The sequence below is a fragment of the Pleurodeles waltl genome, chromosome 10 (genome assembly GCF_031143425.1).
Source record: "Pleurodeles waltl isolate 20211129_DDA chromosome 10, aPleWal1.hap1.20221129, whole genome shotgun sequence".
In the NCBI taxonomy this organism is placed as follows: domain Eukaryota; kingdom Metazoa; phylum Chordata; class Amphibia; order Caudata; family Salamandridae; genus Pleurodeles; species Pleurodeles waltl.
The window spans coordinates 920,107,550-920,124,986 of NC_090449.1; the positions used below are offsets into that span (position 1 = coordinate 920,107,550).

Here is a 17,437-nt window from a genome sequence, read left to right on the forward strand (position 1 = left end):
TCCTTCCAGTCAGTGACAGAAATGGGTGTGAAACCAATGCTGGATGCCAGAAACCTAAACATTTCAGAAAAGTAGACACAATTATTAATTCAGCAGAATTCTACATCCCACATCCTAGATCCTACAAGTGTTGCCTACAGAAAATAACAACTGAAATAAAAGAAATATTGAAATTGAGGTTCTCTCAACGTTTTACTCTGTAACTTTTGCCTGCAATTTCAGATTTTTGAAAGCAATATACCGTTACGTCTGCTGGACGCTTATGGTTGCGGGGATATATAGGGCTTGTAGGTTCATCAAGAACTCTAGGTAATTAGAGCCAATAAATGAGCTGCACCTTGCAGTGGGTTTTCATTCTATACCGGGTTACAGCAATTAATTTGCTGAAATATAAAGAGTCAAAAATAGGTATCAAGAAAACCTTTGTAAAGCCAAAATGGGCACAAGATAATGTGTCGAGGAGCAGTGGTTATTTGCACATCTCTGAATTCTGGGGTGCCCATACTAGCATGTGAATTACAGGGCATTTCTCAAATAGATGTCTTTTTTACACACTGTCTTATATTTGGAAAGAAAGAATGTAGAGAAAGACAAGGGGCAATAACACTTGTTTTGCTATTCTATGTTCCCCCAAGTCTCCCGATAAAAATGGTACCTCACTTGTATGGGTAGGCCTAACGCCAGCGACAATAAATGCCCGAAAACAGAACGTGGACACATCACATTTTCACAAAGAAAACAGAGGTGTTTTTTGCAACGTGCCTACCTGTGGATTTTGGCCTCTAGCTCAGCCTTCACCTAGGGAAACCTACCAAACCTGTGCATTTTTTAAAACTAGAGACCTGGGGGAATCCAAGATGGGGTAACTTGTGGGGCTCTCACCAGGTTCTGTTACCCAGAATCCTTTGCAAACCTCAAAATGTGGCTAAAAAGCACTTTTTCCTCACATTCAGTAACAGAAAGTTCTGGAATCTGAGAGGAGCCACAAATTTCCTTCCACCCAGCGTTCCCCCAAGTCTCCCAATAAAAATGGTACCTCACTTGTGTGGGTAGGCCTTGTGCTCGCAACAGGAAATGCCCCAAAACACTATCTGGACACATCAAAATTATCAAATAGAAAACTACCTGTTTTTGCGAGGGCATCTGCGTTTTTGGTCCTGGGCTCAGCAGCCATCTAGGGAAACCTACCAAACCCAGACATTTTCGAAAACTAGACACCCGAGGGAGTCAAGGGAGGTGTGACTTACGTGGATCCCCCAATGTTTTCTTACCCAGAATCCTCAGCAAACCTCAAATGTAGCTAAAACATCAAATCTTTTCCACAATTCTGTGTGGGATCACTGCACCGGGTCAAATTTCATACCACCTAACGTTCCCCTCAGTCTCCCAGTAAAAATTATATCTCACTTGTTTAGGTGGGCCAAGTGTTTGTGACAGGGAAGAGCTAAAAACATGTCGAAATTGAGGGGGTCCTCTTACTTGCCATGGGATAAGATGTTTTAGTGTGCGGTGAGAGCTGAATGACTGTTAGCCCCTTCAGTTTGGGTGGGGGCATAACCAGGCCCATACTGGTTGGTAGCCACCAGCCCTCTATTTACTTGTATTTTTTTTATTCCCTGGCATCTAGTAGACATTCTGTCCCCCCGGGGTGTGGATCAGGGGTAATTGCCCAATCTGCCCACTGGTGGACAGAACAACTTTGGCCCCATTTATTTGGGGTAGGGGTATGGCCATACCCCCAACCTCTTATTTTGGAGAAAAAAAATCTTCCTTGGTCTGTGGTGGGCTTTCTACCCCCCTTGGGGGCAGATGGGCCTTCCAAAAATAGGCCAACCTGCCCCAAGGGGGGCGGTTAGGGCCAACAGTAATGTGCCCCCATGGGGAGCGACCCTTGCCCAAGGGGCTGCCCCCCCCCAAACAAAACACACACACCAATCCATGGTGTCTAGAGGTTTCTGCCCTAACAAAAATAGCCCGATCTGCCCCCAAGGGGGGGGGGGGGGGCAGAAATGGCCTACATTCAATTTGCCCACCAGGGGAGCGACCCTTTTCTAATGGGTCGCTCCCCATACATAAAGCAAATAAAAAATATATATATATCCCTGGTGTCTAGAGGTTTCTGCCCCCCCAGGGGCAGATACGCCTAATTATATTAGGCCGATCTGCCTCCGGGGGGGCAAAAAAGGTCTAAAAATCATTTGCCCCCCCTGGGGAGCGGCCCTTGCCTAAGGGGCCACTCCCCTTATGCGCAAGTATGAAAATAATCTGCCCCTCCATGTGATCGGAGGAGAAATGCTTAGGCATTTCTCCTTCGGGGGGAAGGCCTCTGATGAGGTCAGCGCGCAAAAGCGCGCTGACATCATCAGACGCCACGAGCGCGGGTGGAGGGGAAGCGATTCCCCTTCCATATCTGCCCAGGGAAGCCAGATAGCCAGACGAGCTGGTCTCGTCCGATGACGAGGGCGAGACCAGCTCGTCTGGGGCACCCAACAGGTTAATGAGCATTCGTTTTGTGAGAAAAGGATGTATAATTTGTTTTTACAATATAAATATCAAGTATATGGAATGGCAAACCTGTTGAATTGTATACGAGGAATTGGCTTTACAATCTTTATATTCTGAATGTTGGTGCAGCTGACAGTATATATATTTTTTTTTACTTTTTATGTATTTCACTTTTCTTGAAAGCAGATGTTCTTATTTAATGTTTGTTTATGTTTTAAATGGATTAAGAATCAAGTTGTTTACCTTTCTGGTGGATACTCAAGCTTGCAGCAGATTCTTTACTTTTGGAATAGCCCCCAGGAGACAGTCTGGATCTGGAGAATTTTCAAGCTCTGCTCCTGCATGCCAGTAGGTGGTTATTGCAAGTCAGCATTGTCTCTGTGTCAGTCCAGAAAGTGATGAAGTGTAGCTGAATATAAGCGTCACCAGTGCCCACTGACATCAATTTTTTCCCTTTCTGCACTTTCAGATGCAGTGTGTAAAACATTTGTTGGTGAGTGTGTGCTGAATTTGAGACCTTTTTAGATGTCAAATAGAGAACATTCCACAGAAAACTGAGATACCAGGGCAGTTAGGAATCTGTGGTTAGATTATCCACCAGAAAGTGCATTACTCAAGAAAGTGGCTTTTTCTTCTGAAGAATACTTCTAATTGCCGATTCCTCATGTTTAGAATAGACACCATAGCAGCACCTCCGAAAGCCATAGAATTTGGGGAATGGACTCTAATCATAAACTCCTGCAGGACCCAACAGTCAGAGTTACCATCTTGGCAGACCTGGTTGTCAAAGCAGTAGCACTTCTTGAATGGATGCAGTGACACCCATGTCACAGCCTGACAAATATCAAGAACAGGTGGCCCTCATGCCAGGCCACTTTAGTGACTTTAGCTCTTGTGAAATTGCCTCTTAGACCCTCAGGTGACTGTTTCTTGGCCAATGCATAGCAAATAGTGATGCATAGGACAATCTATACGGACAGGGCCTCTTCTTCAGATCGATCTCGTTCTTCGCTTGAGAAAATCTCACAAAGTGCTAATCATCCCCTTGATTAGCCGTGGTATGATCAGTATAAAAACTCTAAGCTCTGTTAATGTCCTACTAATATTATCGCCTTTTATGTTGAGGAGTAAGGGGGGTAAAGATCACTGGTATAGTGATCAACAACCCAAGAATGAAGGCAGTAACAAGCTTAGGTAAAAAGGTTGCCTGAGTCAGCACCAATTTGTCCAGAAACAAAGTGGTGCAGATGTGGTCACTGAAATTCCCTGTAGTTCACTAACATGACGGCTGACATGAGGAGGATAATATTCATGGTTAAGAGAGAAGATGAGCAACTATGCATACGCTGGAAGGAAGTCCATAGAGGAAATGTCAAGACCAAGTAGAAGTTCCACAGGGCATCACACATATTGCTTGGGAGGAAACATTTGTGCCAAACTTTTAATGAACTCCATCCTGACTGTTAACCTAAACAAAGGTGGTTGTTCCAGCAAACGTAAAAATGCTGAAAGGTCTAACAAATAACCTTTTACAAGGCTCAATATTAGGGCGTTCTGGGCTAAAGACAGAAAAACAAGAGCACGCCTGACCGCTTTGCTTGTAAAGAATCAGTTCCTTGGGTGCCACATCATGTTACAAGTTTGTTCTAGCACCCATCGTAGATCGATTTTGTACTACTGTTTGGTAGCGAGGATGGCATCCACTACTTCAGATGAGAAGTCTAACAGAGGCAAATACCACTGCTTTTTCTCCACACATTAAGTTATAAGTTGCAGAGGTTCAAATGAAGGACCCTGCCTGGTTGCTGAGACAGGAGGTCCTTTTGAAATGGTAGTCTGATTGGAGGGCAGCTGCTTATACACAGGGGTTCTGGGAACCTTTCTGTCCTGGACCAGTCTGAGGCAGTTAAGATGACTTGGACCAGATCATTTTCAATTTTCTTCAGAACTCTAGGCAGGAGAGGTAACGTCAGGCAGGTGCACAGCAGTCCCTTTTTCCATTTCAGCTGAAATACGTCTCCTAGCAAACTTTTTCATGAAGATTCAACCATGCAAAAACCGTAACCTTGTATTTTTTCGATGGTGATTAAAAGATCTACCCTTGAATTTCCTCACTGATCAAATACACCCTTTGCCAAATGAGGGTGCAGATACTACTGATGTTCTGGCAGGTGATTGTCTGTTTACTTTGTCCACTGTGCAAATTAGGGTCTCCTCCAGGTTGTTGATGACTAGAAAAATGTTCTCTTGTTCCAGACTCCTCTAGAGCCTCTTGACACACACCCCTGGGCCCCACTGTACCCTGCCTGTTGCAGTACTACATGGTGTTGGTGTCTGTGAAAATCTGCACTCGTCTCCCCTTGATAGATGGCAGGAAAATGTTCAGGACCAAACAAATAGCCATTAGCTCCGAAAGATTGATTTGAAGCTGGCTTTCCATCAGAGATTTCTATTCTTCACCCTTCCCCCCACCACAGAACCCACCAACCCCAATGCAGCAGTAATGCATACATCACCACTGTCAGCACTGGAAGGGGAAGGGAGAGTGGTCTGCTAAATGACAAATTGTAAGTGGTCACCCACCACTGCAGATCTTGTTTCATCTCCCTCGAGACCTGGATGGAGTTCAAAAGTAGCCTTGATGCTGGGCCCACCTACAAGTGCCACTGGCTATAATCATATCAAGGAGGGACAATGTGGCTCAGGGGTCAAGAAAACTCTGAGCCACCCGCACCACGTTCCAGAATTGAGCCCAAAATGTCAAGATCATAGTACAAATGTCCTGAACACATTTCGGAGGAGGAAAGGCCTTGAACCTCACCTGTATCCTGTAAAACCAAAATGCACAGAGGTCTCTGGTGAGATTTTGGCTGGTTTTTGGTGAAACCCGACATAGTTAGGAGTGCTCTCGTAGTCCAGAGGTGGTCTACCACTGACTGCAGAAAACCCACTTTCAGCATCCAGCCATGTCGGTATGGGAATACAGGAGCTTCCAACTCCTGAAGATGGGCAGAGACCACAGTCATAAATTTTATGAATGCCAAAGGGGTGGAGGTGAGGCAGTAGGCAGCACAGTAAATTTAAAATGTTCCTAGCCCACCTTGAACCACACCTGTGTGGCTGCAGGACGGATGTATGAAAATACAAATCTAATTTCCTTTGTCCAGATCAGAAAGGATCTGAGCCAATACATGCATTTTTAAATTGCCCCTCTGCGGGCAGGCATTCAGGGGTTGAATGCCTGAGGACCCTATACTTTTTAAGAAAGGAGCAGGAGGAAGAACCCTCTCCTATCGCCAGTACTGATTCAGGTGCATCCATGGAGCATAGGAGGAATATCTCCTGCAGCAGAATAGACAGATGCTCCTCTAAATTTCAGTCTGGTGCAGGAGCACTGTAGCCTGGGGAAGAAATTAAGTACAGAGCGTATCCTATTGGACAGTCTGTAAGACCCATTTGTTGGACATGATGGACCACCAGCCTGGGAGGAAATACTGAGTCTTGTCTCCCAGAAGTCAGCCACGAACCATTGAGGATAAGTAACGGTGGCTCGATTTCCATTGTAGCAGGAGAGGGGCGTTGGAGAATTGGTGTCACTAATGGCCTATGCGATGTCTGCCAGTGCTGCGTTGTTGGCACCAAAAGGAATAGACTTGCTGTTTTATTTCTGAGTGGGAGGGTTTTGGTTGCACAGTGCAGCAGACCATTAAACTAGGAGCCAATTATCCCTTTTAGCACGTGACTCCCAAGGATAACATGTAGAGCAAATCAAAGCTTACTGAAGGAGGTGCTAGGGGTTTTTAACTCTAAACCCAGCAACACAACAATTAACACTCAATGACGTAATGACTATGCAGTATTTTGTCTTTTAAAAAGGAAAAGTCTTTTCATAAATGTAAAATTAACCCCTTTGCTGCCAGTCCTTTTCCCGCTCAGGTGCCAGGTCTCTTCTTTGGCTATTTGGGACAGTTCGCACTTAGGCCCTCATAACTTATAGTCCACATAAGCTACCTATGCCAAATTTGTATCCTTTTTTTCCAACATCATAGGGACTCTAGAGGTATCTAGAGTTTGTGGGTTCCCCTGAAGGAAACCAAGAAATTAGCCAAAGTACAGTGCAAATTTCGTTTTTTTTTTTTTTAAATGAGACAAAATGGCTGCAGAAGAAGGCTTGTGGTTTTTTCACTGAATACGGCATCAACAAAGGGTTTGCAGTGATAAAATCACCATCTTCCCAGCTTTCAGGAACAGGCAGACTTGAATCAGAAATCCACATTTTTCAACACAGTTTTGACATTTTACTGGGACATACCCCATTTTAACTATTTTTTGTGCTTTTAACCTACTTCCAGTTAGTGACAGAAATGTGTGTGAAACCAATGCTGGATCCCAGAAAGCCATACATTTCTGAAAAGTAGATACAATTCTGAATTCACCAAAGGGGCATTTGTGTAGATCCTACAAGGTTTTCCTAAAGAAAATAACAGCTGAACTAAAATATTGAAACTGAGGTGAAAAAATAGCTATTTTTCTTCGCATTTTACTCTGTAACTTTTTGCTGCAATGTCAGATTTTTTTATAGCAATATTCCATTACGTCTGCTGTACTCTTCTGGTTGTAGGGATATATAGGGCTTGTTGGTCCACCATGAACCGTAGGTACCCAGAGTCAATAAATGAGCTTCAATGGGTTTTCATTCCATACCAGGTATACAGCAATTCATTTGGTGAAATATACAGAGTGAAAAATAGGTATCAAGAAAACCTTTGTATTTCCAAAATGGGCACAAGACCAGGTGTTGAGAAGTAGTGGTTATTTGCACCTCTCTGAATTCTGAGAACCCCATGCTAGCATGTGAATTATAGGGCATTTCTCAAATAGACGTCTGTTTTACACACTGTCCTACATTTGGAAGGAAAAAATGTAGAGAAACACAAGGGGCAATAACACTTGTTCTGCTATTCTGTGTTCCCCTAAGTCTCCCGATAAAAATGATACCTCACTTGCGTGGGTAGGCCGAAGGCCTACGGCAGGGAACGCAACATGGACACATCATATTTTCCCAAAGAAAACTGACATGTTTTTTGGAAAGTGCCTAGCTGTGCATTTTTGCCTCTAGCTCAGCCGGCACTTAGGAAAACCTACCAAACCTGTGCATTTTTGAAAACTTGACACCTAGGGGAATCCAGGATGGGGTGACTTGTGGGGCTCTCGCCAGATTCTGTTACACAGAATCCTTGGCAAACCTCACACTTTGGCCAAAAAAAAATAAAAAATCCTCACATTTTATCGACAGAAAGTTCTGGAATCTGAGAGGAGACACACATTTCCCTCCACCCAGAGTTCCCCCAAGTCTCCGGATAACAATGGTACCTCACTTGTGTGGGTAGGTCCTAGTGCCCGCAAAAGGAAATGCCCCAAAACACTATGTGGATACATCAAAATTATCAAATACTAAACTACCTGTTTTTGCGTGAGTGGGGACCTACATTTTTGGTCCTGGGCTCAGCAGCCATATATTGAAAAATACCAGACCCAAACATTTCTGAAAACTACACATCCGTGTGATCCCCCATGTTTTCTTACTCAGAATCCTCAGTAAACCTCACATTTAGCTAAAAAAAAAAAAAAAATTCTCACATTTCTGTGTGAAATCACCGCACCGGGCCAAATTTCCTACCACACAACGTTCCCCTCAGTCTCCTGGCAAAAAATAATTCCTCACTTGTGTAGGTGGGCCAAGTGCCTGTGACAGGGAAGAGCCAAACATGTTGAAATTGAGAACCAAAGCGGGTCTGTTAGAAATGGGGTCTTTGGTTGACAGTCATGTTACCCCCGTTCAAGCAAGGACCCGTACTCTAATCAGGGTAAAAGAGAATCACCCTCCGCTAACCCCTGCTTACCCTCTTGGTAGTTGGCAGAGCAGTAGGCTTAACTTCAGAGTGCTAGGTGTAAAGTATTTGTACCTACACACACAGTAACTTAATGAAAACACTACAAAATGACACAACACCAGTTTAGAAAAATAAGAAATATTTATCTAAACAAAACAAAAACAAAACGACAAAAATCCGACATACACAAGTCAAGTTATGAATTTTTAGAGATTAAACTAAAAAATAGCGCTTAGAAACACAAAATGCTTCGATGAGGTGTTAACACGGCATCGTGACGGAGTCGATCCCAACAAGCCGACACCAGCGGCGCCGGACACGGAGTCGCGTAGACCCCCAAGTACAGTACCTTTGAAGAGTGAAAACATGTTGATGCGCGAAGTCGGGGATCACAGCGTCTGTGAGAAAAGTTGAATCCACGCACTTCGAGCGGTGTTGGTCACGACATGATGCAGCAACTTCCACGGAGTCGCGGACTTCAGTGAGGCTGCAGCGGCTTCGGGCCTACAAATGTTGTCGCGTTCCAGCGAAGATCACGCAGTCGGTTGCAGGCGGCGTCACCGGATTCAGCAGCGGCGTCAGTCCAAAGTCGTCCGAAGTCGATTTCCTTAGATTTCCATCAGCTTTCCTTTCAAGGGCCCAGGGACTGGATAGGGCAGCACTTGTCAGAGCAGGAGTCTCTCCAGAGACTCCAGGTGCTGGCAGAGAGAAGTCTTTGATGTCCCTGAGACTTCAACCCACTGGAGGCAAGCTCTAAATCAAGCCCTTGGAGATTTCTTCACAAGATGGAAGGCACACAAAGTCCAGTCTTTGCCCTCTTACTCAGCAGAAGCAGCAACTGCAGGATAGCTACACAAAGCACAGTCACAGGCAGGGCAGCACTTCTCCTCAGCTCTTCAGCTCTTCTCCAGGCAGAGGTTCCTCTTGATGTCCGGAAGTGATCTGAAGTCTGTGGTTTTGGGTGCCCTTCTTATACCCAATTTCTCCTTTGAAGTAGGCCTACTTCAAAGTAAAGTCTCTTTTGAATGTGAAATCCTGCCTTGCCCAGGCCAGGCCGCAGACACTCATCAGGGGGTCGGAGACTGCATTGTGTGAAGACAGGCACAGCCCTTTCAGGTGTAAGTGACCACTCCTCCTCTCCCTCCTAGCACAGATGGCTCATCAGTAAATGCAGACTACACCCCAGCTCCATTTGTGTTACTGTCTAGTGTGAGGTGCAACCAGCCCAACTGTCAAACTTACACAGACAGGGAATCCACAAACAGGCAGACTCACAGAAATGGTATAAGCAAGGAAATGCTCACTTTCTAAAAGTGACATTTACAAACACACAATCTTAAAATCAACTTTACTAAAAGATGTATTTTTAAATTGTGAGCCCGAGACCCCAAACTCCACATGTCCATCCGCTCCCAAAAAAAATCTACACTTTAATCAGATTTAAAGGTAGCCCCCATGTTAACCTATGAGAGGGACAGGCCTTACAACAGTGAAAAACGAATTTAGCAATATTTCACTGTCCGGGCATATAAAACACATTACTATATGTCCTACCTTAACCATACACTGCACCCTTCCCTTGGGGCTACCTAGGGCCTACGTTAGGGGTGTCTGAAATGTAAGAAAAGGGAAGGTTTAGGCCTTGCAAGTGGGTACACTTGCCAAGTTGAATTTACAGTTAAAAACTGCCCACACAGACACAGCAGTGGCAGGTCTAAGACATGATTACAGAGCTACTTATGTGGGTAGCATAACCACTGCTCCAGGCCCACTAGTAGCATTTGATTTACAGGCCCTGGCACCTCTAGTGCACCTTACTGGGGACTTACTAGTAAACCAAATATGCCAATCCTGGATAAACCAATTACATACAATTTACACAGAGAGCATATGCACTTTAGCACTGGTTAGCAGTGGTAAAGTGCTCCGAGTTCGAAAGGCAACAGCAACAGGTCAGAAAAAATAGGAGGCAAAAAGATTGGGGTTGACCCTGCATAAGCAAAAAAGTCCAACAGGGTCCAAAAGGGCAGTTTGAAAAAACACATTTTTAGGCTGACATGTGCGGCAGAATTTTTATCGGTATAGATGAGACAATGCTGGGTGGTAGGAATTTTGTGGATTCCTGCAGATTCCGGAAGGTTCCATCACAAAAATGTGGGAAAAATGTGTGATTTCCAGCAGAGTTGGAGGTTTGCAGGGCATTGTGGGTAAGAAAATGGTATGGGGTTCATGTGAAGCGCACCACCCTGGAATCACCCAGATGTTTCGTTTTCAGATGTGTCTAGGTCTTGCTGATTTTTTTCTACATAGTAGCGTCCCAAAGTCCAAAAAGTGCAGTCCTCACCATTCCAAGTGGGACGATTTCGAGAGTTAGCCAAGCTCTCATGGCCCAAATGTAAATCCAAAACCAAAAATAATCAAATGTCCTCTTGCTTGCCGTCGGATAAGATGTTTTAGTGTGCGGGGGAGAGCTGAAAGACTGTTACCCCCTTCAGTTGGGGTGGGGGCATAACCAGGCCATACTGGTTGGTAGCAACCACCCCACTTTTTTTTTTTTTTTTTTTAAATTCCTTGGCATCTAATAGACTTTATGCCCCCCTAGGGTGTGGATCGGAGGTAATTGCCTCATCTGCCGACTGGTGGGCATAACAACTTTGGCCCCATTTATTTGAAAGAAACAAAAAAAAAAAATTAGCCCTGGTGTCTAGCGGTTTCTGCTCCCCCTGGGAAAGATCGGCCTAGTTATCATAGGCCAATCTGCCCATGGAGGGGTAGAAATGGCCTAAAAATAAATTGCCCTCTGGGGAGTGGCCCTTGCCCAAGTGGCCGCTCCTCTTATTCTATAACAACAAAAAACACAAATTCCCTGGTATCAAGTATGCATGCAGAGAGAGATATCAAAGGAAAGGAAAGGCTTTTCTTTTCCTGTGATGCCTCTCTTGGTCCCTCCATGTGATCGGAGGAGAAATGCTTTTGCATTTCTCCTCCGATCTGCGCTGGATGGGCAGGCCTCTGATGAGCGTGCTGATGTAATCAGACGCCGCGGGGTGAAAGGGGAAGCAATTCCAGTTCCATCCCTGCCCAGGGGAGGGGGATGTGAGGCCCACGGGGAGCGCTAGCACACCAGAGCTGTGCTGCCCAGGATGTAACCATTGCGTCCAAGGCACCCGAGGGGTTAAATACTGTGCATATAATTACAAATATCTGCGAAATGACATGGGAAAAACCTAATGAAAACACCTTTGAAAGGGTCTTTCAGGCTGAAGTAGATGAGCATTATAAAAAGGTCACCAGAGTCAAACAAGCTCCTATCTGTAGAGTAGACACTTTAAGTCTGGGGCAACATTAATGATTCTATGCCAGCAGACCATATCCCTTAGAACCTCAGTAGCCCCAGTCTTTTAGTTGGAAAATTATTTTGATTCTCCTTTACATTCCCTTGTATCAAACATTACAGAGTACAAAAGGCAGGGTATTTATTATTTTGTATGTTTCTCAAAGTTTCATGTGTGATTCATTAACAAATAATTGGACAACCCAGTAATCCTTCAAGAAGCTGGGTGCATATACCAAAAAATACATTCTCTTGAAGGCATAACTTAATCAAAAGTAACAAAGTTAGTACATTAGTAAAAGCAACATCCAACCCGAACATTTCACTGCAGCTTGTCTTTAAATATTTACATTCCTAATTTACCTAAGCAATGATTTACACAAGGAGTTCTTCAAGTGCAAGACATGATTATACATATTCATTGTTATTCCAAGCCTCTTTAGGGCCTGAAAACATCACTAATAAACGATCATAAAAGGTCATGTGATAGTTGTGAGTACCAGTAGTGACCCTTGACAATGTGGAGACTACTCAACCAAAATACAATTCTTTTCACAAAGCCCTCTTAGAATCCTTTTTCGTAGCAGACGGCTTATAAGTCCATTCATGTGTGTATGTAGTAGTTATGATGTCCAATAGGCACTGTGGGCTTCCATAGAAGCCATGTGATATGTTGAGGAACAGATCTGGTATAATGTAACGTATTTGTGTTAAGCAATTTGTTCCGTTCAGAGTGTAGAGCAGTCTACAGAGAGCATGGCATGGTCTAGGAAAGCCATTGAGGGTTATGCAGTCACACTTGACACATCATAAAATACCAGTGCTTGTAACATCTTCTTGAGTTTAGTAAGGAGTTTTATTTTTGTGTGTAGCTGAAGATGGTGTATTGCACATCTTAATATGACAATGGTGTGCGGGCGTTGTTTCATGAAGGCTTTAAGAGAGAAGTTGAGTGATTTAACTGTGTTTTCCATTTGTTTAAGTTTTTGGAAACCATCCAGCATTAATGTTTTTAAAGCATTAATTGACCATACTGATGCTGTTTGATGATGTATCCCATGATTAAGATTATATCTGGTTGTCATTGTTATATTAATGAATAAAGACACCAATGTCTTTTAGCATCTCATATTTTCTGTGAGATATTGGCTGAACTATAGAGGTACCAAGGTAGATCCTTGAGATAATCCATAGAATGTGGACATAATGTTAGTGAGGGACATGGATATCTTGACATGCAGTGATTTGTGAGATAAACCTGGTATGGTCCTATTTAGTATTGTGCCACCAGTACCAAACTTTAATTCCTGTTTGTGGGAAAGTATGCTGTGGTTAATGTTGTCACCTGTTAGTGAAAGGTCAAGAAATATGATATGACAGCATGATCAATGATGTTAAAGATGTCAACCTGTAAATTGAGCTGCAGGGCTTCAGTGTTGTGATCCTATCTGAAACTGGACTAGTAATCTCCCAGGAGCTGGTTATATAATTGGTTAGCTGATTTGGAACTCAGCCTCCATAAATGTATTAGGGGCTTATGATCTGTATATTGATTGTTTAATACAGAGTGGAGGTGACCCATTTTGTGGGAGTAGGTCTGCAGCCCTAGGAAAGTGGGTTTTTTGAGAATTTGAAGCTAGTGTGAAAGAAATGCTTGCATATGTTTTTTTTAGTAATTAATAGGGGTATATGATCAGTAGTACAGGTACAGTGCTCAACATGATTTCCAACAGATTGCACATCTTTCATGCCCAAAATAGCCTGATGATTCCTACTGTTTTGAATGTTAGGTGTGGGGCCCTTGTGATGCATGGCAGTATTTTTCTATCTCCTCTATGATACTGTAATTTCTAATGAGGGCAATGCTGAGTCTTCATTGCATCTGGTACCCTTGATTGTCATGGTGGGTAGTGGAAAGATTTGATTTTGTAGAAAATATGAACATTTTCTTGAACAATTTTAGACTTCTCCAGTTATGCAGATACTTGTTCAGAGTTGAAAAGTTAAAATCTTCATTTGTTTACTTTTCTCTTAAATTTTCAGTGCATTTGTATTGCAGGGGCTGTTTTCTTCACCTATGGCCAAATACATGTAGGGTCTTTCTCTTGGCATTAAGATGTGGGGAAACCACATGGCTTACTTTTTTTTAAAAGCAGGAAGAAATGTGATGGGCTGTGGCGCGTTAGCTGCATTAATGTGTCCAGTCCCCTGTGACCAAGATGCTTCTCTCAATGTTGCCAACACTTTCTTTTGTTGTGTCTTTAGTTTAGTTAGTGGGAAGCTGATGTTTAGGGTAATCCTGCAGAGTCTGGACCAGAGAAACATATTGGGTTTTATTATGAGCAATACAATGGGTTACGGGTGACCAGGCCTAGAATAGACACACTGTAAGGTGTGAGAATGTTGAAGTGCAGTTGAGATTGTTTTCTTCTTGTGTGAGGGGCTCATAGTTTGCAAGTGCATGGTTCAGTACTTCTCCCAAAGCCGATTAAGATTTTCTAGAAATACATCTCTTGATATGGTTATTAGCTCAATGGACATACATGCTGAGTGCTCTGCAATGACCAGAAGAGAAGTAAACAACACTCACCCAGATAACTTTGTGCAGAGCCATTGTTACATCTGCACATAAACACTGGAAGGAGAAATTCACTTGTTCTGTGACCTATTGTAAAAGCATGTGTTTCTAAAGATGAGGGACACCTGACTTCCTGTTTCTCCATCCAGTCATGTCTGACAGTAAAAAAAAAAAAAAAAAAAACTTTCATGGTGCAATTGATAAGTTCCTTTGAGGTTAGGATAGTAGTTGAAGCATAAAGGGCAAAAGAGGCGGAACCACTAGAAACTAATATTTGAGTTGGCATTTCACAGTTGCTTAAATCTAATACTGGTAGGGGCAACATAACTGTTAGGTGAGGAACTTTATAGTGGGTCTGCTCAAAGAAGTGCCACAGAAAAGTCAGAGTTTTTTTACAGAAGACATACTACTATGTGTGCAGCACTTTTCTGACTTTTATGGAATTCAGAAACCATTCCAGGAGTAGTCACAGAAATCAAGTCAATTCAATTCAAATAAGCTTTATTTTGATAACTAGTACCGTAAAATCACAGAACATAGACATAAAGCATCACATTGTATATGCATAAAAATAAGTTAAAACAAGAATAAAATCCATACAGTAATAAGTACCACTGGGCCCAAGTCTTATAACATAAGGTTTTTGCACAGAATACTCTGGCACGATACAAATAAAATTATTAAAAGTTATAAATCAGTGAAAAGTGTATGAGTTTGTTCGGAGATCAACGCCAGATGCAGTGCTAAAAGAAAGAACCTACAAGCGCTTTACCAGATAGTTTGCAAAGTCAATTACAAAAAGTTCACAGTTTTAGGCCACAGATCAAATATAGTCAATGCACACCTTCTTTAGCCCAAAGGCAAAGGAAGCAGTGAATTCTTTCCACAGTGATGCAGTTATTATGTAGCCACCAGCTGCAGCATTGCCCTTTTTAAGCTTAAACAGAAGATCATCAGTTTGTGGCAAAAGCTATGATGGCTAAAATTATATCCCCCTTCTAGATCCTCCTCTATAAAAATATACACCAGCACAGTAGTATTATAAGTACACACACACTAGTTAACAAATCATTTCACGGAGTGAGCTGAACCACATCCATCATCGTAAGAGCAACCTACATTTACATAAAGCTATACATTCAAGGCAGTTTCACGTTAGAGAAGATAAAACATTTGCTCTATTGGTCCACGTAGCTTCAAGAAATTTAGCAACAGTAGTAACTAGAACATGATTGGTGTCGATCTAAGAATTCAAAGGGCTATAGCAGTCCTGCGGATGCAGGTACAAGCCACTTCTGTGAGGAATTGCATAAGCAGGACAGGCAAATAATACATGGGGCAAATTTTCAATAAGGCATTACAAGCTAATGGTAGGATACCTACGTGAAACTGAAAGTACAGCTTCCTGTCCTTAGGAGTGGAAATTGTGTCCCAAAATGTCTCACAACTAAGCGTTTCTTTCAGATCAGCTAATGCATGAGACAGCTTGGAATGAATTGCTACACGCATCTCCTCAGAATCTACCATCCTCCAATACTTATTTTTAGAGTCAAGCTTCGAAGGAAAGGCAGCAGTAGTTGGGTAATCACAGAGCTCGCACCAGTCAAGTGAATACAATGATGCCTTAACATATCTAAGCCAGGGGACACTAAAAGAGCGAACAGCTTCAATTACTGCCAGAAGGGCTTCAGTATATGATGCAAACTCCTGAGTAGTCTAGGGCCAACTCCAGTACAAGAGGGGACACTAGCGTGCTTTGGGGCCTATTCCCTTGATATCCAGATCCTTAAAAAGGTATTTTCAACTGTATATATTTCCTGAGCTTTAGCATAAACCCATAGCTCTGCACCATAGAGAGTAGAACTAACGGCTTTGGTCTCGCAGATCTGAAGTGCTGGGCAGATCGGTTTAGTATATGAGGCACTTCAGTCCCTCACTTGGACCCCAGTGTACTGTTTTTGCTTCACCACCACCTTAGTGATGTGGGATTTCCAAGACAGGTTCTCTGGTGTAGTTAAACTGAAGTAACCAAAGGATTTCACCTTTTCAAGTGGTGTGCCTCCAAGTACTATCTTCCCTTTGAATGATCTATGTGGTTAAATGTCATCAGTTTAGTTTTGGAGGTGATGATCTCCACTCCACGAGAGAGACAGAACTCCTCAAATCGATTAAGGAGTTTCTGTATGCCACTAGGGGTCTTGGAGATTAAGAGAGTGTAATCTGCAAACACCAATACAGAGATCTAACAGGCACCTATACACAGTGCCTCTGCCTCCACCATAGCTAAGAAGGGGATAATATCATTGATATACAATGAAAATAAAGTTGGAGCAAGGACAGATCCTTGTCGTGCTCCTCTTTACACTGGGATTTTGGCAGTAAGCTGCCCCTGGTCACCAAACCTGACGCGTGCATAGGTGTCCTGATGGAGGTGTACTAGTAAGGAAAGGATGCAGGGAGGCATTGCCAAGTCAAAAAGAACTTCCCACAACTTAATGCAGGGTACTAAGTCAAATGCAGATTTTAAATCCACAAAAGCAACATAAAGATTTCCTTTGCCAATTGAGACAGTTTTCCAACATAGAAGCAGGAATCTAAAAACTTGATCAATAGTGGATGGGTACAACCACGGCACCCTTCCACGAATTGCATTAGATAAAATAAGGATGTGTCTGGACCAGGCATCTATGAGAGTCAAAAATAAGTCTGCCAGAACGCCGTCCTGGCCAGATATCCTACCATGCTTAAGTGTGCCTAATGAATGCACATCATCAGAGTGAACAATTGTGAAGCTGGAAAGCTGAGTGGTTGATCAATAATAGTGGGAACAGCCCCGTTCTGCTAATGCATCACACTAGAACAATCAGCAGAGTAAAATTGACTGAGATGGTTGATCCACTCAGATGGAGCAAGGTTAGTCTCCACACGCAACACACCATTATCAGGGCCCCACACGGCCAAGGACCAAAATCTTACACAATCCTATCAGATGCAGCTTCATTCAGTGCAGCCCACCATTGCATGCGCTTGGCTTTATGAATAGCAGCCTTGTAAGACTTCCTGGCAATGGGGATAGAAGCTATATCCTTGGTTTTTACAGCTTTTACCAGTAGTTTGTTTAAGGCC

At 43.1% G+C, this 17,437-nt stretch overlaps 1 protein-coding gene across 1 annotated transcript in view; it reads left to right on the forward strand.

Moving 5' to 3' along the window:
* The window catches only part of MACC1 (MET transcriptional regulator MACC1), a 132,152-nt gene that overhangs the window by 66,564 nt on the left and 48,151 nt on the right, over window positions 1–17,437 (forward strand). The gene's annotated exons all lie outside the window — the stretch shown is intronic.